This window comes from Oratosquilla oratoria, chromosome 9, assembly GCF_046742065.1.
Source record: "Oratosquilla oratoria isolate Oo_2021 chromosome 9, ASM4674206v1, whole genome shotgun sequence".
Taxonomy (NCBI): Eukaryota; Metazoa; Arthropoda; class Malacostraca; order Stomatopoda; family Squillidae; genus Oratosquilla; species Oratosquilla oratoria.
In genome coordinates, this window is record NC_134785.1 from 55,224,408 (window position 1) to 55,246,800 (window position 22,393).

General features: G+C 38.7%; 1 protein-coding gene across 9 annotated transcripts in view; it reads right to left on the reverse strand.

The window, feature by feature from the left end:
* Positions 1–22,393, reverse strand: part of LOC143028423 (DNA-binding protein RFX2-like) — a 362,309-nt gene that overhangs the window by 210,861 nt on the left and 129,055 nt on the right. For 8 of the 9 annotated variants that reach the window (XM_076190484.1, XM_076190483.1, XM_076190477.1 and 5 more), the window contains exon 3: positions 18,969–19,055. The exons of the other annotated variant lie outside the window; for it this stretch is intronic. The gene's annotated coding sequence lies outside the window, so the exon portion shown is untranslated. The remainder of the gene's footprint in view (positions 1–18,968; positions 19,056–22,393) is intronic. 9 annotated transcript variants of the gene reach the window in all.

A 22,393-nucleotide genomic window follows, 5' to 3' on the forward strand; every position in this document is an offset into this window, starting at 1 on the left:
TTTCATATATATCATCTCCAGTGCAAAAAGTACATGTACTTTTGGCACTGAAGATGTAATATACGAAAGCGCCCTGCTTCGTTAGTTTCTTTTTCCAAGTGGTCTACTTTGCATAAGTGAACACACGTACCCGTGTTCTTATTAGCATATATATATATATATATATATATATATATATATATATATATATATGTGTGTGTGTGTGTGTGTGTGTGTGTGTGTGTGTGTGTGTGTGTGTGTGTGTGTGTGTGTGTGTGTGTATATATATATATATATATATATATATATATTATATATATATATATATATTTTTTTTTTTTTTTTTTTTTTTTTTACTCAAGACGAACTTGATTATTCATCTCGAGGTAGGGGAGGAGGGGGGAAGAGGGATGGGAAGAGGGGAAAATGGAGGGAAAGAGGGATGAGGAAGAGAGAAGGGGAATGGAGAGGGGATAGAGGGGAGTGATGGAGAAGGGAGAGAAGGGTGGAGAAGAAAGAAGAGGAAGGAGGGGGGGACGGGAAGGGAAGAATATAAAGGAGGGGGGAGTGAGGGAGTGGAAGGGGAAAGGGGGAGGAGGGAGGGGAAAAGGGAGGAGGGAGGGGAAAGAGGGGATGAAGAGGAAAGGGGAGGAGGGAGGGGAAGGGACCACTCTCGCATCGTTAAGCCTATCTCGTTATAACAAATAACGCACTCTTCCTCTATTCCGGCTCTCGTTAAATCATTTTGCTCAACTCAGAGGGTACTACCTTCAAGCCATTAAGGAAATACACGAACACATGTACACACAAACGACCGGGTGTACCAACAACACCTGTGTCTATCTGTACACACATAAAAAAAAAAAATAATAAAATAAAAAAATTACATTAGGCCAGGGATCAGCCATTTGCGGCCCTCGGGTCCTCGAATGAGCGTCCGGGGAAAGTGGCAATCACCGGCAGCCGTCAGGGATTGTTACATGGTCTTAGTGCTTACGCACCGAAGACGAACCAGCCACGTGGCACATCCCCCCACCCACCCTCCCCCACCCACAATCCCCCCCCCCCCCTATCATATACACGAAGCTGTAATCCACTTCATCCTCATCGAAACTATTCGCCTCTCCCTCGCCGTCGAGAGGATTACGCCATTGTCTCGCGCTCGGCCCAACTAGCCCCGGGGAGAAACTCTGACCTACTTCAGCAGCCAACGCGCGGATCGTGCGCTCTCACCTCCTGTCGCTAAGGGGAAAAAGTACGACTCCGCCGAGGAGCAGAATCGAGACTAAATGGATCCACGATCGATCACGAACTCAACATGTTTCGAGTTCGTCCCTCCGGTAATCGTCGAAATCCATAATGGAGGTTTCGATGCCGAACATCCCAAAGCGCCTCTGTCGTTATGGAGACTGGGGTGTCGTCTGGGAGCGATGTCGTCTGGTGGTGGATCAACGGAGCCAATGATCCGAATGAGGTTATCGTGTTAATTCGGACGAGACGGTAATTCTTCTGACATGAACCTGAAGGTCCCTCTCCTCCTCCCCTCCCCACCCTCGTCCCAAACTGAACAAACGCGTCTTACCTTCGCCAGAATCGGCACATGAAACCTGTTCCAAATATGACCCAATGGTCTCAAGACCGCGTATGAGACTTTCGTCAGCTCACCACAGTTCAATGAGAGCGTTTGGCGAGAGCCAGAATGAATCTGGTGATGGTCTGGGAGCTGGGATAATAATGACGGGATGAACTCGGAACAATCATTATCGAAACAAATCTCCTCAACCCACTGAGCTAAGTACCTATCGAGTTTCGGATGACAAGCAATTTTAGTTTCTTTTAAGAGAACCATTTTTTTTTTCCTTCCCAAAGGAAACTGTTCCCAATTATGACGTGGGGAACGAATTATACGAACGATAGTGAATTTCCAAAATAATAACGTTGATAAGTCACTCGCAGTTTATTTTCGGACGATAATACTGTTATTATTATTATTATCATTATTATTATTTTTAGATATCTATATTCCAATAAAGTTGTGTTCAACATTTGGGGAGGAGGTAACCTGAATTTCTCTCTCTGAATAGTCTGAAATATAATTCTGAATTTATTCATTATTTTTCAGATTTCTTTCTCTGAAACGTTCGATAGCTATGATTTGAAAAAATATTCTATATAATATATATATATATGTGTGTGTGTGTGTGTGTGTGTGTGTGTGTGTGTGTGTGTGTGTGTATGTGTGTGTGTGTGTGTGTGTGTGTGTGTTTCCTTCGATTCCTTATTGAAAAGTATTTCCTCACTGAGTGCAAAATTAGAGAAACGGGGAGAATGATTAATTATTACCGTCCACGTCTGCTGTGACACTATGAAGGGTCGTGAGCGGAGAGACCCTGGCCCATGACCCTTCCGAAATTATTATTATCATTATCATTACTATTATTATTATTATTATTATTATCATCATCATCATTATTATTAATTATTAATAATTATTTATTATTATTAATGATTATCAATTATTATCAATTATTAATTATCATTATTATTTTGATTATTATTAACTGTTATCAACTATCATTATTATTATTAATTATTATTATTATCAAATATTATTATTATCATTATTTTAATTGTTATCAACTATTATCATTATTATTCTAATTATCATCAACTATTATTATTATTATTATCAATTATTATCAACTATTATTGTTATAACTATTATTATCATTATTTTGTTGTTGTTGTTGTTGTTGTTGTTGTTGCACGAACACCTTGACAAAACGTACCCTTATTATACACACGATGATACTGTAAACTCACTACACTAAAAACTACACCGTTTGCATCATTCCGAAAGACTGTGGGTCAGGTTCGGTGTACACAGGAGTACTTTATGTACCAAAAGGTGCTCCCTCCTTCCACCTGCCCTTCCCCTCACGTGCTTCGTGTTTCTTAGGAAGATTACTTCTCATTAGACCAATCAAATAAAAGAAGACGTCACGATTTTAAATTAATCGGTAAAAGATTTTCTCCGCATGAAAGTAAGCACTTCTTCTTTAACCGGGTTGTTAATGTGTGGAATTCGTTACCTTCCATTGTTGTTGAAAGTAACACAATAACAGCATTTAAAAATCGCTTAGATAAATATTTGGATTCTAATCCGCAAATAAAATATCATCCCTTGCAATAAAATATCTGACAACCCGGCATACAATTGCAATTGGATAGGATAGTGGTAGCAGTAGTGTTAGTTCACCTTCTGTCCTGTTTTCTTAACTGTAGCTTAGTTTAGTAAACACATACAGCCTCGTTAGGGCCAGTAGGCCTGCTGTTGTTTGTTCTTCCTTTGTGTTCCTTTGTGACGTACGTGATTGTCTCTCCGATGGTGAACCAACACGTATTTCCACGTGACACGTTTCTGTAACGTGGTCCCTCCACGTGCAACGCATTTCTCTGCCTACGACACAACACGTGTCCTCTTATCATCACCCCCTCCCTCTACCCTCTTCCTCCCCCTTCCCCTTCCCAACCACACCATTAATCATATCAATACTAATTAACGTGACCACGAACTATTTCTCTCGACCTAAATCGCACCTTCCCTCAGGCCAAATCTCAAGTCCACGGTCTCCAGATTATGAGAACTGGGGAACGATTGCAGCAGCGACTGTCACACCGACCCCAAAGGTCTGAGTGTATGAAGGGCAAAGAAGACTGGCCACAAAATTTTAGTCTGCGAAACAGCTTATTACTCCGGACACTTCAACCAATCATGGAAATTATCATGTAAAGGTATATTTTGCCATTCTTCTATCCAGGCCATTGTTTCGGCATAGGAACAACTTCCTTGCTCCCCAAGACCAAGCTGTTCACTTGTGTCAATTAACGGTATCTACTTGATTTTCTTACTACCGAATCCTAGCCTTTAGAGCAGCGTTTCTCAACCTTTTTACCCTTGCGTAACCTTTAAAATAAATTGCATGTCTCAAGAAACCCCTGCGCATAACAAAACACATATACCATGTCTTTCTCATTTTATTTTCATCGTAATAATAGGTTAGATAGGATGAAGTCTATATTACATTATTACAATAACCAAGAATATGCTGCGCGTGTTTAATTATACTAAGTATATAAAATTAAATAAAAAATCGAAAGTGCATTAGCTTGTCTCACTTGTTCTCGCGGAACCCTTAGGGACCTTTTGCGGAACCTTAAGCCCTAGCCAGACGAGCGGGTTGGCCGCCGCGGGTGCAAAGCGGGTCAGCCGCCGCGGAACCGCTTTATATTGATTCCTATGTATAAACCTCTCGTCTGACATAGCCAGGCGGGCTGGCCGCGGCGGTTTCAAGTGGGGAAATGCGTCTCACCCGCCGCGGTCAGGCGGGTAGACCGCCCGTGTGACATCAGCCTTAGGGTTCCGGGGAACCCTGGTTGGGCAACGCTGGTATGTAAGGTAGTGACCACAAAATGGTGGGTTGCACAGCTAAATTCAATTTAAATGCCGAGAGAAATAAACTAATTAAAAAAAGAAAATAAGCCTTGCAAAGGTTAAGGATAACAAGAAAGAATTACAGATTCGAAACTAAGAATTAAGTAGGACACCTTCAAAGGTATGAATTTAAGTTAAGTGAATATCATTTGGTATCGGCAGAGAAAGTAGGAAGTACAAAAATATTACAATAAACAAATACTCAAAAGCTATAAATGACCTGATTAAAAAAAGAAGGACAATGCAGATTAAAAGCAGGAGAGACGAAATAGGGAACTAAATAAGCTTAACAAAAGACAGACATCAGGGAAAAGAAAGAGAAACATGGATGAAATAGAGAAAATAGACAGTATCCTGAGTTAGCAAAAGTCTCATTCTAGGTCCAGCGTCTGTGTCCCCTCTCTCCCATCTACTAGAGAAACTATACAGTATCCCGTGTTAGCACAAGTCTCATTCTGGATTAAATGCATACAATATAATAAAATTATTTCAACCCTGGACGGGATTCGAACCTGGACCGCCATAGAGGCGGCCGCGAACGCTACCACTGCGCCATCAAGTCGTGTGTGTGTGTGTGTGTGTGTGTGTGTGTGTGTGCGCGCGTGCGTTTGAGACCACGTTTTCGAACCCGTACATGTGTATGCTTGAGCCACCCATCAGAAAGTAGACTATACGCGGGCTCTAATACATATCAATGCTTTTAATCGGAACACAATCTGGTGGAGAAAGTAGACCTCTCCCTCTCCCTCGCCCTCTCTCTCTCTCTCTCTCTCTCTCTCTCTCTCTCTCCCTCTCTCTCTCTCTTTGTATGACACGTGTGTAGTATGAACACACGCACATGATCAATTTCTTGCAAAGCGTGCAACGGGTCCAGCCCGACTACTGTCAATCGCCATCTAAAGTCCTCGCGGTGATTATCATTAATGCAGTGGCAAACACGCCACAGCAATCTTTGCCCACACAGACTTTTACTCTGGTCAATACGTCATGGAAAGGGTGTGGATTGAAAAGAAAAAAGTACACAAGAACATATATCGTCAGGAGCCCGTTGAGAGGCTACTAACGGGGCAGTACCAGGATACAAGGAGGATCGAATTATGGCAACACCTCTGGAGGGTAAAGATTCTTAACCAAACGACTCACAGCTAGACGTGAGGCTGTGTCCGGAGGCCATTGTCTTTTTGGGATGTTACGGTTCGGACATTCTTCAATTAAGGCGGACTAAAAACAAAATCTCCTGAAATAGGAATTAGACAAACGCTAATCTAGCCTTACCCCAGTCAAAACAATTATTTTTGTTGCTGACATGTTGGAACACAGTCGAACTTTCTTGGGGATATTTAATTCCTTTTGTGTTCGGATAATCTGATGGTCAGGTCCCTGTCGGTTTGAACTAGGTAAACTATATCACAATCCCGGTAGGGTAAGCTATTAACTCTCGGAGACTCGGCTCCCCTTAACCTTCCGTGGACATCGATAAATTGTTTATTTACTGTCTTGGGGGTAAATATAGACAAAGGTGAGGCAGTTCTTGGGGATTAAATTACCAAAAGGATTGATGGAGTTTAATAAGACAAATTGTATGGGAACCAAATGCTAGGGATATGATACTTGATCTGTGGATATTTGTATATAATTAATCTAAATTTAATCATTTATACTTGGGTATAATGTTAGATTATTAACTAGCACTATCATTCCATATTTCAAACCAGACTTAAGTACTGCTCTAAACTTTCATGAACGAAATAAGCAAAAACCAACTAATGATTTTTCTAAAGCAGAATATTTCCGTTCTTTATCACAAATTAGATCTTATAATACTGGAGAAAACATCAAATCAGCCAAAAAGTTTGACAACAATGACACGAACACTTTTCGACTCGTCCTAGGGTTTTTAAATTTGACAGTTGAACAGTTAGTTTTGTCGGGGTTGGACGCGCCGTCTCCCTCTGTCCCTGCTTCACAATTTCTTGCGAGTGATTTTATATTTCGGCTGTATCCATTGCCTCTTCTATGCCTAAGGTTGAATGTTAGATATTTAAGTAGTATTAGGCTTGGGATAATTACGCATTCCCATATGTAATCACCAACAAAAACGCTGTCATCAGCCTGCGGTGGGTCTTAAGGGGCATTTAGACAGCCAAACGGTTTGACAAACCCGGTTTGTCAAACAAGTGTTTGAAGTGATGTTTGACCGTGTGAATAGGGTATTTGGTTGTCAAACACGTTCGACAAACGTGTTTGACGACCAAATACCCCATTCACACGGTCAAACATCACTTCAAACACTTGTCTGACAAACCGGGTTTGTCAAACTGTTTGACCGTGTAAATGGCCCTTTAAAAGGTTTCGTCTGCTGATTCGATTAACGGACTACGAACGCAAGGTTCACGACGCCCTCTGTAAAGCGACCATCGCTTTTGTTGTTGTTGTTGTTGTCGTTCCCTAGACTGTCTGTCCGAGCAGTCCCGTCTCCCCAAGGAAGGCCACAGCCGAAACTGGGTTTTCCCACAAATCCTTTATAGAGTGTATGTTGTGTTGTTTGCGTGCATGATTGTGTATAGTGCAGTCTTCCATTATGTGTTGTATGGTATGGGGTGAAGTGTTGCATCGCTTTTGTTGATGGACACATTTGTAAATGCAAAATTTAGCCATTATGTGAGCGCAAATGCATATTTTCATAAGTTATTAGTACAGGTACTTAATCCAATATATATATTCAATTATTTTTAAATGCATGATTTTCGCATCTTATAGTACATATTCAACGATTTTAAGTGTAGGTTATGTTTATCATAGGGCTTAAGATTATAAGATGTGGTAAGTATAATATGGCTACGTGTTGGTAGGCTGATAATTAGGGGCGAAGAAGATTTGGTTTTCATGGATTTCTTAATATCATTTAGCAGTTTTCTCATTTAAGCCCAGTAGGTATTATTAAAGGTGCTGCTAGCACAGGTTTTCCTAAAGTAATTATAAAAGTAACGATAATTATGTGTTAATTATGTCCTCATTGTCAGTATGCATGCAGCAGTTTCTTCTTTTCTTTCACAGATTATTGATCTGCCAAACGTCAGTAAAAAAAAAAGTGGAATGATTCATTTGTTGGTTTTGATTTCGCCTGCGTGACGGAACGTGATGGGACTGAAAGATACCCAATGCATGATTTGCAATTTGGTGATGTGCAATGGAAACATGAAGCCATCAACACTAAGGGAACATGCCGGAAACAAGCACAGTAATCATGTGGACACATCGATTGATGCTTTTAAGTTGAGAAGAATTCGTTGTGGTCAGAAAGCGACGATTTCGTCATATGGGTTTTCTGGCCCTGGGAAACCTCTTCTGGAAGCCTTCCACAAAACTTCGTACGTGATTGGAAGAGAAAAGAAGCCCCTCATGATTGGATAGATCCTAGTGAAGCCCTGTTTATTGGAAATGACGAAAAATCATGCTGGGAGAGGATGCCGTGAAGCAACTGAGTCAGGTGTCCTTGTTCAACGACACTGAACGCCAGGGAACTAAAGACAAGTTCCAGGACATAACAACCCAATTTGACAGCGAAATGAAAGAGTCCTGTAAAAACCAGCATGAAAATCGATGAATCAACTGACGTTTCAAACCAGTCAATTGTTTGTATATGTACGCTACGTACATGAAAGGTGCATCAAGGAAGAGTTTTTTTTTTTTATTCTGTCAACGACTTGAAACAACAACTAAAGCAGTTGACGTATTCAGGTTGATCCAATCGTTCTCTGATCACTATGAGTTGACATGGGATTTGATTGGGTCTATTTACACGGATCGAGCTCCTGCCATGATATGCTTACCACACACTGTGTTATATACATAGCCAAGTTCTGGCACCTAAAATATTGCCAAAGAACAGTCGTTCCCGGATTCGAACCGTTGCTTGCGAGAACGCAAAGCCGACGCTCTACCAACTAAGCTATCGGGTAGAGCGTCGGCTTTGCGTTCTCGCAAGCCTCAGTTCGAATTCGGGGACGACTGTCGGAATTATTTGATTGACTACACCGTCACTAGTGATTCTATTCAGACATTGCCAAAGAAACTTAAAGAAGTGATGGGAGTAGATGTGCAAACAGTCAAATATGTTCGTGAACGTGCATTGAATCATCGTTTTTTTTTTTTTTTTTTTTTTTTAATCTGTGATGAGACTGGAGCGGAACACAGTGTGTTACTGTACCAAACACACACACACACACACACACACACACACACACACACACACACACACACACACACACACACACATACAGACACACACACATATATGTATATACATATATATATATATATATATATTATATATATACATATATATATATAAATATATATATATATATATATATATATATAAAAGTAAGTACACGTTGGTAATAGGCGACTTCAATGCTAAAGTGGGGAAGAAGATGGGAGGTGAATCGTGCATTGGGAAGCTTGGAGTAGGGATATTAAATGACAGAGGCGAAATGTTAATCAATTCTGCGGAGAACTACAAGATGAAGATAATGAACACTTTCTTCCAAAAGCGTGTAGGTCGTAAATGGACCTGAAGAAGTCTAAATAGAACAACTAAGAACAAAATTGACAGTATTAGCCTAAAGACGAACCCTAGACAGGGTTCGAAATGTAGGAATCGATTTCAAACGATGAGTCCAGTGTGTGCTAGTTTTATGTACTTTTGTGGTGTAGGATTTAAATGACCAGTTTTCGCGGGAGGGTTTGAATGAAAACACAATAATAATGTCAAAAGACAACAATAAAAGAAAACTAAAATGTATGGAAGCAGTATTGATAAGATATATTCCGCCAGAAATAAATATACAACAAAATATGTGTGGGACCTTGGAGCTGCCCATGGGGCACCCCACGGCGCGCCAAAGAGAAATTAAGAGCACCTCTCCCATTGAGTCATGTAGTGTCATATAATCACACTTTGTAAATTCTGAAAATAAAATTACCAGAAGATGCCAAAAGTATAGGCGAAACGTTGTAAGTTATGTATTTGTTTTTATTTCCATATATACCATGGATTCATTTGGTAATGTAGTGTTTTCCCTTCTCCTTCAGAAAGAGAGTGAAAAGGATTGAAAGTATTAAAAAGATTACTAACGCCGAGTATGCTGTATTTTTCAACAGAAAATATCTCCAAGAAAACCTGTTCCCTTAATTTACTAATATATATGTATATATATGTATGTATATATATATATATATATATATATATATATATATATATATATATATATATATATATATATATATATGGCAAGATTATTATTGCAGAGTTTTCTATCTGCCTTTTCTCTTTCTCTGATAATCTTTTTCCCTTCCACGGGAAGTTGTCTTATAATGTCACCATATGACATTGTTTTGTAAGTTACTTTGGTAAAGCCATGCCCAAAGTAACTTACAAAACAATGTCATATGGTGACATTATAAGACAACTTCCCGTGGAAGGGAAAAAGATTCTCAGAGAAAGAGAAAAGGCAGATAAAAAACTCTGCAATAATAATCTTGCCATTAAATTTAACCAAACATGCTTGAGAGAAAATCTCCTGCCCATATATACAATGAATATATATATACATACATATATACATATATATATATATAGATATATATATACATATATATACATATATATATATAGATATATATAAATATACATATATATATATATATGTGTGTGTGTGTGTGTGTGTATTTACCTAGTTGTATTTACCTAGTTGTATTTTACGGGAAGGGGAGCTATGCTCGTGAGGTCCCGTCTTCATATCTCATTTTATCTAAACTATTTTTAAATTCATGTATTGTTTTTGCACACACCACTTTCTCATCTAACTTGTTCCAACTGTCTATTGCTCTGTGAGGAAAGCTGTTCTTTTTCAAATCTCTTCTATAGTTGTCTTTTTTTATTTTCTTTCCGTGTCCTCTTGTATTTCTGTCATCCCATTTTATCAGATTCTCTCTATCAGTAATTTCTATGCCTTTCATGATTCTGTAAATAGCTATCAAATCTCCTCTCTCTCTTCTTTGCTCTAGTGTCTGTAGTTTAAGTTTTTGTAGTCTCTCTTCATATGATAGTTTTGAGAGTGTTGGTGCCAGTTTTGTAATTGCTCTTTGTATTCTTTCAAGTTTTTTTATACATTTTTTTGTACTTGGTGACCATATCGTTGCTGCATATTCTAATCTTGGTCTTATCAGGGTGATTAGGATTTTCCTCACCATTTCTTCATCCAGGTATGTAAATGCCACTTTGATTGTTCTTATTAAATTATAAGTTTCTCCAAAAATCTTATTTATATGTTTCTCAGGTGACATATTATTCATAACAATGACTCCCAGGTCCCTCTCATTTTCTACTCTTTTTATTCCTTCTTCTCCCAAATTATATGATCCTGTTATTCTGTTTTTGCTTTTTCCAAATTCCATTATACTACACTTTTTAGTATTGAACTCCATCTCCCACTTCCTACTCCATTCTTGTACTTTATTTAGATCTCTCTGTAGTGATTCACAATCTTCTTCAGTTTTCACTCTTTTCAGTAATTTTGCATCATCTGCAAAGAAGCTCATATAGCTTTCAATTCCTTCATCCATATCATTAATATATATAGCAAACATTATTGGGGCCAGAACTGTTCCCTGCGGGACACCGCTTATTACTTCATTCCATTTTGAGTGCTGATCTCTTATCACTACTCTCATTTTTCTTTCTTGCAAAAAGTCTTCCATCCAATTTAGCAATTTACCTTGTATTCCTCCTTCATATTCTAATTTCATAAGCAACTTCTTATGTGGTACTTTGTCAAAAGCTTTTTTTAGGTCTAGAAATGCACAATCAGCCCATCCATCTCTTTCTTGTATTATATCTATTAGCCTTGAATAGAAACATATTAAATTGGTGACGCATGATCGTCCTTGTCTGAATCCAAATTGCCTTGGATTTAGTACGTTGTTTTTTTCCAAGTATTTTACCCATCTACTTTTGATAATTCTTTCACATATTTTTGCTATTGTACTTGTTAGAGAGACTGGTCTATAGTTGGTAGGTTCTTCTTTATTTCCTCCTTTATATATAGGTACTATATTTGCTTTTTTCCAATCTTCTGGAACTTTTCCTTCTTTTAAGGAACTGCTTATTATGCTATGTATTTTGTCTGCCAGTTCATTCCTGCATTCTTTCAGAATCCAGTTTGCTATTTCATCTGGCCCATGCGATTTTCTGACATCAAAATTACCCAAGTGTGTCAATATTTCATTCTTTGTTACTTCTATTTCTTCCATAGGGGGGACTTTTTCCTTCCACTCAATCTCTTCAGGTTGTATATTTTCCCTTGTAAACACTGATTTAAAATGTTTGTTCATAATTTCTGCCATTTCCATTTCCTCAGTGTATTCAACTCCTCCTTGTCTTAATTTCTCCAAGTCTTGTTTGTTTTTCAGTTTATTGTTTACAAATCTGTAGAATAGTTTTGGTTGATCTTTACACTTTTCTATAACATCTTTTTCATATTTTCTTTTTTCCTCTCTGCACTTTTGTACATATTCATTTCTATAACCAGTATATATTTTCCATTTTTCAGGTCTTCTGTCTTTTTTCCATCTGGTCCAGGCTTTGTCTCTTTTGTCTTTTAACTCCCTACAACTTTTGTTGTACCAGCATTTTACATATTCTTTTTCTTGTTTTTGTCTTGGGACATACTTTTCCACTCCTTCTTTGTAAATTTTTGTCAAAATATTCCATTTCTCTTCCACTGATGTTTCTTCTTTGTATATTTCTTCCCAGTTTTCTTGTTGGAAGAATTCTCTTATTTTATCAAAGTTTGTTTTTTCATACATCATTCTTCCTTTTCTATATTGTTCATTTCTTTTCATATATTTTTCTTCATTAAGTTCCAGTTCAATCAATATGTGGTCACTTTTACCTATTGGTGTTTTATATTCAATCTTGTCCACTATTCTAGGTTCAGATGTAATTATTAAGTCTAGCCTCGATGGTTCTTCTTCATTTCTATACCTAGTGTTCTCTTGTATCCATTGTGTCATTGAATGGTCAGTAATCATCTCAAGTAGAGCATTTCCCCATGAGTCATCACCACTCTTTACTGTCATTTCTTCCCAGCAGATTTCTTTGCAATTAAAGTCGCCCATCATAACTATTCTTCCTCCGTCTTCCATTATTTTAGTTAATGCTATCTTTGTGTCCTCTAACATACTTTTATGTTCACTCTCCTCCCATGAGGCTGTTTTCGGAGGCACATAATTGATCACAAATTTTCTGCTCTTCTTATCTCTGTCTTCCACTTCTATCATAATCATCTCTACTGTATTCTTTCCATATATGACACCTTTCACGTTTATATCCTTCTTAGTCAGGAACATAACTCCACCCCCTTGTTTTTTCTCTCTGTTTCTAATCCAATAATTGTATGTATCATGTCCTACACTGTTGGGTGGTAGTGGGCCTTTTAATTTTGTTTCTACAATTCCCATTATGTCCGGTTCTTTTTCTTTCAAATAATCATTCAGTTCATTCAATCCTGTTATCAATCCATCTATATTTGTGTAAGACACTCTTAGTTTTCTGCCACTTCCATTGTATTCTCTGTTTCCCTTATGTTTTTCTTTAGTATGTCGAACTGCTTTATTTTCATGTTCACTACTCTCCAATAGAATCTCTCTTTCTCTGACTCCGTTCTTTCCTCGTTTTTTGCCTTAGCTTCAATTCTTTTCTGCTTTTCTGCCTCTCTTTCCTCCTTATTCATTTCTCTTTTTATCCATACCTTTTTATATTGATCATTTGTTGCTAGTTTCCCTGTCTTGGATAGAATTTTCTCTGCCGTTGTTTGTGACCTGAATTTAATCTTAATTGGTCTGGTCTTATCTGTACTATATTTTCCGAGTCTGAATTTTTCCTCAATTTCCTTCATAATTTCTGGTTCATCTTCCTGGACTAATTTTAATAAACTGCTTACCCTTTCATTTTCCTCCTTGATTCTTGCGGTTCTATCTGGGTTATGTTTCTCTTCCATTCCTAATATAATTATACATTTCTTTTTGTCAGCTAATTCTCTTACTATATTCTCCTTCTGTCTCATCACTTTAATAACTGAGTCTTCATTATGTTCTTTCAATTGCTGTTTGACTATGTCAGTGAATGAAACCTTATTCCCTTCTTGAGTTATTCTCTAATTTTTAGCTTCTGTAGCTATTTTCTCACTGTTTTCATTACTATTCTTCTTCAATTTCTCATTCTCCTCCTTTACATTTCCTAACTGTCTTTTTAGGTCCTCTACTTCTTCAGTTAAGTTTCTGTTAGCCTTCTCTAGTTGTTCCAACCTTTCAATTCTTTGGAAAATGGAGTCTACACTACCTAACTTACGTTCCAAGTCCTCGATCACCTTATCAACTCTCTCCTCTAGTCTTATCAGTCGGGGGGGGGGGGTTGTGTCCCCCCCACCCTCTTTAAATCCCTGGAACATATTCTCGTCACTTTCTACTGTATTGCTCCTCTCTATACTTCTAATCTTTACATTTTTATTTGCCATTTCGTCATCACTGAGCTGGTCCGGTGGTCGTTTCATGTTGACCTTACGCCCGTCTGCCTGGGCCAAGTCCTCCACATCCTCATTTCCTTCCATTTCCCCAGCAATCCCTCCCCCTCTCCTCTTTCCTTACTTTCCCACTACCTCACGAGCAATTTCCCCCCCCCCCCCTGCAAATACAAAAAGGCACTTCTCTTTGCGTTGGTATCCACAATCTGCACTTTTCTTCAGAGCGTTCGTCAAGCCGTCCGTTCGTTGAAAGTGTGTGTGTGTGTGTGTGTGTGTGTGTGTGTGTGTGTGTGTGTGTGTGTGTGTGTGTGTGCGTGTGTACGTTTCTACACACACACAGACATACATGTGTGTATATCAACGTTCCCTATATGTTGCACGCATGTGAACGCGAACGTATATATTTTTTCAACTATCGCACATAAAGAAAAAAAAAAAACGTGCGCACACAAGGTTTTCAAATGATATTAAAATCCACCCAATAAAGAAGTTCCACCCAAACATCAACTTATAAATTCTCTAAAAATATACTAACTTGCCAACCGTCAAACCAATAATTGCTTTTTTTTTTCCTCTCCTAACTCTATGGCTGACATTGCAAACGACATGACTTGGTGGAGGTAATATACGATATAAACTTATGGAGGTTCTACAAATTTCCATTGTTTTTTAATGAGATTATTGTGCGGTATGCTTATTTGTTTCCATCTTTGTAAATGTCTTTTTTCGTCTACATGGATCAAGAGTGTGCTGGTGTTGCCGCAAAAATTGTGTGCCAATTACGAAATTTCAAGGACCTCCTGTAACCACCTAAAGAATACGATAATGGTGTTGGCGTGAGAGCATGAGGCAGAGTGGGCGGAGCTTAATTCCCTTAGAAAGAGAGGTCTTAGTTGCACGTGATTCGTGGTGAGAGGATTTTTTTTTTATCTATTTATATTTGTGACGCCGCGCCAATACCTCTGGCGCCGACTGTGTATGTGTATATCTGTGTGTCTATATATACATACATATATATATACATATATATATATATATATATATATATACATACATATATATATATATATATATGCACGTGAAGACATCTTGATAGGTTATAAGAGAAGTAGAGGGACAACACACAAATAAAACTAGTCCATTCTTTGACTAGTTTCGTATTGTGGTGCTACTTCAGAGAGAATGTGTACACTATATAAAAAAAGTTGCATCAAATAGAGAAAAAGTGTGTGGAGTGAAAGGGTAAAAGGATAAGTCAATTGGTTTAAGTTCAAGGAGGCTCGAAATCTTGCGGGTTGGTCGGAGTGGAAGTCCACTGCCTGCTTCTCGCGATGTGATGTCCCGATTTCTTCCATTCTCTTGCTGCATGTAGCGTTGTCGAATTTGACAGTTTAATATCACCTCTTCTATTGTTTGTGCATTTGCTGGTGGCTATGTATGGATGTTCTACAAATTTCCTTTGTTTCTTAATGAGATTATTGTGCGGTATGCTTGTTTGTTTCCATCTTTGTAAATGTCTTTTTTCGTCCACATGGATCACGAGTGTGCTGGTGTTACATTGTTATTAGACATCGGCTCTGTGTTTCCCTATCCATGTGGATAAACCCGTGTATGTTTGTTCAATATATGCCCCGTCGCAACCTGAGGACGGAATTCTGTATTATCATTTTCCACCTTTGCTTCTACGAGGTCACCAATTTTCTTACCTGCGTCACATGAGACGAGGATATCTGCGTGTCTGAGTTCCCTACTGAGTGTGCAGACGAAGTCAGAAATGAGGACTACTATGTACATTTAGTTGATAGTGTTGTAGCAAAGAGGCCAAACGCTGAGTATGGGATCCAGTATACTGTATTTGACGTTTCGCCCAGCAGGGCTTCTTCAGCTGGGCGAAACGTCAAATATATTGGATCCCATACTCTGCGTTTGGCCTCTTTCCTACAGTGCTGTTGCAGTCGTTGCTGCTTTTACTCAAGTTGATAGTGTCTTGGGCCCTATTATTATTCCTCTCCCTCACGGCTTTGGCTTTTTTTAAGATTGAGAGAGAAGACCAGCAAGGAATCCAAACTTCTCTAAAGATCTTGGTGACATGATGCAGTTCGTCACTGAGGAGCTCAGGACTCCATATTCTGTGCGCTCGAAGGTAAAAACCCATGACTACTCCAGTCTTGGTCTTTTTGTCGTGAGCACTAAAATAATGAATGTAGTCATCTTTTTGAGTGGGTTTCTTATATTCTTTGAATTTTATAAACCTATTTTCCCTGATGATGACGGTATCCAAATTGGTAGGAACCCATTAACCTCGTGTTCTACTGTTAAATTTTAGGGTGGACTTGGTAAGACGTGATAGGATGTCACTAATGTTGGTGTCTTTGGGGAGGACGAGAAGGGAGTCATCCACGTACCTGTACCACATGCTGTCGTTTGGGGTGATGTTCATGTACCCTTCTTGTTCAAGTGTCTCCAAGAAGAGGCACACGACTACTCCGCTTACAGGGGAGCCCATGGGCAAGCCTTCATGCTGGTGAAATGTTTTACCATTGAAAGAAACAGAAGCACACTTGAAACACATTTCAACTAATCTGATGTAGTTTTTCTTGTTGATAGGAAAGTGGTCCAAGTTGATGTGAAGCAAAATTTTCTTGATAGTAGATATGGCATTTTGAATTAATACACTTGTAAAGAGACTCTGGATATCATGGCTTGCGGGGATTTTGTCTCTGAAATCTACTGTTTGTAATCTGTTTGATAAGTCGGAAGAGTTCTTAAGGTGTGTCCCGCTTATTTTACCGTTTTGCATCGTCTGCAAAGAAGTTCATGTAATATTTTACACCTTCATACATGTCATTTACATACGTAGAAAACATTATCGGAGCCAATACTGAACCCTGTGGGACTCTACTTATCATTTCTTCCCAAGCAGAGTTTTTATCTCATTTTTCACTCATGCAAGAAATCTTCCATCCATTTAAATAATTTTCCGTGTATACCTCCCGTTGTTTCGAGTTTTCTTAATAGTTTTTTGTGTGTTACTTTATAAAAAAACGCACTTTATAGGTCCAGGAAAGCACAGTCTGTCCATCTGTCCCTTTCTTGGATTATATTTATTAACCTTGAATAGAAGCAGATCAAATTTGTGGCACATGATCTTCCTTGTCTAAAACCGAATTGCTTCGAATTTAGTATATTGTTCTCCACCAGATGTTTAGTCCTTCTACTTTTGATGACTTTTTCACGAATTCTAGCTATTGTACTTGTAAGAGAGACTGGCCTATAGTTTGTTGGGTATTCCTTGTTACTCCCTTTATATATTGGCATGATATTGGCATTTTTCCAGTCTTGCAGTACCTTTCCTTCTTTGAGTGAGCAAACTATTATCTTATATATTTTGTCCGTTAGTTCATCTATAAATTCTTTTAGTATTCAGTTTGCAATTCCGCCAGGGCCGTGTGATTTTCTGACATCAAGGTTCATTATTTGGTCCCTTGTTTCTGTGTCACAATTATTTTTTTCGTTGGAGAGTATCTTTCTCCCTTTACTTCATCCCAATTGTGTATGTTTTATTTTGTGAATACAGATTTTAAATGTTTGTTCATAATTTCAGGCATTTCTATATTCTCTGTATATTCTATGTTCCCTTGACGTAGTTTTACTATTTCCTGTTTATTCTTTAGTTTACAATTTACATATATGTAAAATAATTTAGGGTGATTTTCACATTTGTCTATGACTTTTTACAGTTTCTTTTTCCTTCCCTGCGTATTTTTACATAATAATTTCTTAGTTCGATATATATTTGCCACTTTCTATTTTCCTCCATCTTTTCCAACCTTTGTCTCTTTTATCTTTTGCCTCACTACTTTTTTTGTTATACCACATTTAATGTACACCTTTTCCTGGTTTCGTTTAGGTATGTGTTTATCCCCTCCTTCATTGTACATTTCTTTTAATATCGTTCATTTCTCTTCCACCTGAGTTTCTTCATTAAAGAAGTTTTCCCAGCTCGCTTTTTGAAAGAATTTTCTGATTTTCCCAAAATCAGTTTTGTTATACATCAGTCTTCCTTTTCTGTGTTTCTTCCCAAATATATTCCCTCTTTTAGTTCGAGCTCAAATAGTATGTGGTCACTCTTCCCAAATGATGCTTTCTATTCCATTTTATCAACAATTTCAGACTCTGATGTAAATATCAAATCTAATCTCGATGGTTTTTAGTTATTTTTATATCTGGTATTCTCTTTCACCCATTCAGTCATTGTGTATCCAATGGTCATGTCCAGTAGTATGTTTCCCAAAAGGTCCTCTCCACCCTTCACAGTGTATGTGTGTGTGTGTGTGTGTGTATGTGTGTGTGTGTGTGTGTGTGTGTGTGTGTGTGTGTGTGTGTGTGTGTGTGTATGTGTGTGTGTGTGTGTATGTGCGCGTGTATAGCTCTATGACATATCTTCTTTTTTGCAGAATATATTCTCCAACAAGCTTGCAAATGAGAGGACAGCAGCCATCAAATGATGATGAATAGGAAACTGAATAGATTCTTTCCCTGCACGAGTAATCTTTATAATGAATAAAATCGATTGGCATCTACCAATGTTTTGAAGTAACAGGTCTTATGTCAATCAAATGATTATTTCTTTGCTATATCCCCCACAATCTTATTCACTGCAAGTTGCTTTAGATATTGCGACATACAGACATGTGTCTAGTCCAACTGAAACATAGTTACGATCATGGATTTTTGGATTGGGCTAAGATGACACACCATTTCATGAACAGCGGTTAACATTCCCAGGCAGCCAAACCAAAATGTGGTCAGAAATGTGTCTGCTCGTCTTGAAACGATCTCAACTCCGCAATTCATCATGGATACATAGCTGTCACTCGCTCAGACACTCCGAACTTCAAACATACCTTTACGATGTACTGGCTGGTGCCAGGCGACGTTATTCCGTTGTGGGGCGGCCCCCGGCGTCAAGATGTCTAAGTCTTCGCCGAACCCTGCGGGCGTGTGAACAACCATCAGTCCTTGGTCACAAACGGGCATCATCAAAGCTACAACGACATTCAACAAATATTCAGTCTCAGATCGAAACCAAGCCTTACCTCCATTTCACTCTTAAGAGAACTAACTTTCACTTGCAAAGGAAACAGTTTATGGTAATAAACAACCATCAGTCCCTGGTCACAAACGGGCATCATCAAAACTAAAACGACATCCAGCAAATATTAAGTCTCAGACTGTAACCAAGTCTTAAGTCCGTTTCACTCTTAAGAGAACTAATTTCCTCTTCCCAAAGGAAGCCATTTTCGGTAACAAACCACCGGAAACAAGTTTGCAGGAATTATGCTCTTTCTATATTCATTAAAATGATACGCCAGAAGAGAGAACGCGCCAAGTTTGGAAACCTTTGTAGGGAAGGAAGGGCGGCACTCCTTCATATATACACAGAGGTCATCGACATTCTCTCCTGGTTATCTCAGTCTCCGTGAGAGATCGGGTCAGGTGAATATAACCACGAGGCAGAGAGACAAAAGAAAAAGAAAGAAAATGTGTTCGCGAGATCGACAAAAGAATTTAATTATTCCAAAAATCAAACAGCTCTACTACTATTTGTTTCCGACAATGTTTTTCAATATCTTCCTTTGGAAAATATATTTTCAAGATTAAAAAAAAATCTAACCTTATTGCCGTCTGAAAACAAAGGCGAGTGACGCACTAACTTTCTTCAGAAATTCAATATACCGCTGTTGTTATTCCTTTCCAAATGTTTGTTTTTGAAAATAATGTCCTAACGTAAAAAAACGGGATCTCTGTTGGAGGGAATAAAAGCCAACCTCATTACCACCCAGACCAGTATCAAGAGCACCTTTTCTTCATCTCATTCCAGATTGGAACCTTGTTTCGGCGGAAACAGGAACCCGCCTCCAGTTACAGTAAGGCCCTGTTCACACTAGCAGCTCCAACCGCGGCGGTCCAACTAAAATGTACGTCAATGGAGCCGTTCACACACAACCACGGAGTGTTTCCTTGACTATGCGGTAATGCCGCAGTTTCCGCGGGGTTCAAACCGCTAGTATAGCCAGGGCCTTAGGGCGACATCTGGTTGAAGGAATGAAAAACGAAACAGAAGAGCAAACTCTTTCACCCAAGTACACACTTTGCTTGAAAAACCATGTGAACAAGTTGCATAAACACATGGACTGGGACTGAAGTGTTTATTCTTGACGTTTCGTCAGAAAGCCAATAGACGAAACGTCTGGAACAAACGTTTCATTTCCAGTCCACGTTTCCATTGCCGTGTTTACGCAAACACTTTATATGTTTCCTTCTGACTAAGACAGGAGTAGTCTTCAATCAACAGGACGAGGGCCGCGCCTGAACCAAAGAACCTAACCACAACAAGACCAAAGCTTCAGTCAACTTTGTCCTTTGTGATCCGAGTGGAGAGGCCAAGAGGAAGTCGCCGGTAGGCCTTCGATTCCAATCCGGGAAGAAGTGGTGCGGAACGAGAGCAAAACCAATGCTCCACAGCGGCAAGGGGAGGGCGGGACAATCATTAACAACCCCTTCAACCAAATGCGACACAATCCTATTCATCTTGGTGGTAGGGTAGAGGGTGTGTGGTAGGGGAGGAGGTGTAAAAGAGCAGGTTAGAAGGGAATTAACCTCAGATCTCTGAAGAAGTATGAAGATTCTCAATCCTTACTACTATACCATCGCATACAGATTGTAATATTTCTTTAACATTGGAAAAAATATTCCCTATAATTCGTTCTGGAGGATAAAGATCAAAGATTAAGAGAGAAAGAGGAGTAGGAAGAGTAAGAAGAAGAGTTTTCCGTCTCTGGCGAGAAGGGCGACTTGGATGGGTGGGATGTTGTGAGTCTTTAGGGTTTCTTTCCTATCCTCAATCCAGGTCGTCCTTGGTCTTCCACTTGCCTTGTAACCTGATATTCTCTTATTGTATGCTTTACTGGCAAGTTGGTGAGGTGCCATGCATTCCAGATGTCCAAACCACCTGATTGTTTGTCTATGAATGTAATGGAGGACAGGTGTTGTTTCCGCCATTTCTCTGATCGTGGTGTTTCTGATCATGTCCCGTCTGGCCTTGTTGACAAGAAACAATGGTCTGAAACTGCCTGGAAATGGATTTAATTTGGAAGTGGGTAGAAACAACTTACTTCGCCAACCGTGTAGTTAATGAATGGAATAAACTTCCTGTAGAGGCAGCGCAATGTAGCTCAGTTCGAAGCTTTAAAAATCATTTAGATAAGCACCTATGCAAGATGCTTTAATGACTACCATTTATCTTATATTATTTGTTTATTTGTTTTATTATTATTTGTCTGTTTATTATAATTTGCTTCTCTTTTATTATTCGTTATATGTCAATTTATTATTATTTACTATTTACCTATTTATTATTTAACTATACCTATGCATTTATGTATTTTATTATTTACATTACTATAGTTCTTATTTATTAATTTATTCATTTATCATCATGATTTTTTCGTATCCGACCTAGATATGGGCCAAAAGGTCTCCTGTCGGCATGCTCCGCCTTTGTAATCCTTTGTAGGTAAAAAGGGGAGATGCCCTGTTGTTCCAGACTACTCTATTTATTCCCGAAGTACCTCCGCGTTGAAACAAGAGGGGACCAACTACCTCAACTAACCTCGTTTCGTGCCAGTCAGTATATATCAGTTAATGGAGTGGCTTCAAAATTATTTTATTAATCCGAACGCAACCCAAGGATTCAGCGAGAATGTCAAATCAAACTGGCAAAACAGGACGACTAGACAGGGTTGTTGTTATTGTTGTTGTTGTTGTTGTTGTTGTTCCCTAGACAGTCCGAGCAATCTCGTCTCCCCAAGGAATGTCACGGTCGGGACGGTTTTTCCCCCACAAATCCTATATATAGTGTATGTCGTGTTAATTGCGTGCAAGATTGTGTATAATGCAGTCTTCTATCATGTGTTGAATAGTATGGGATGAAGTGTTACATCCTGGGCAGTTGTCCACAATGCGGTTATCCCTCTACTTTCGTCAATACAGTCTACGGTATTTCTTCACCATGTTTCATTAAAGCAATTTTCTTTTTCTTACAGTCGTGTGCCGATTGGTTCGCTGTTCCAACAGTTGACCTGTAACCACGTCAATCTCGGTGACTGCGACCGATTCACACTGGTAGTCCGGGCATAGAGAACGATCTAATAGAGGTGTTCAAGTGGATCAAAGGCTTTAACAAGAGTGATGCAAACAAGGTCATCACGTTTAAACAACAGGGCAGGACTCGCAGTAATGGATTTAAACTGGTCAAATTTAGATTTAA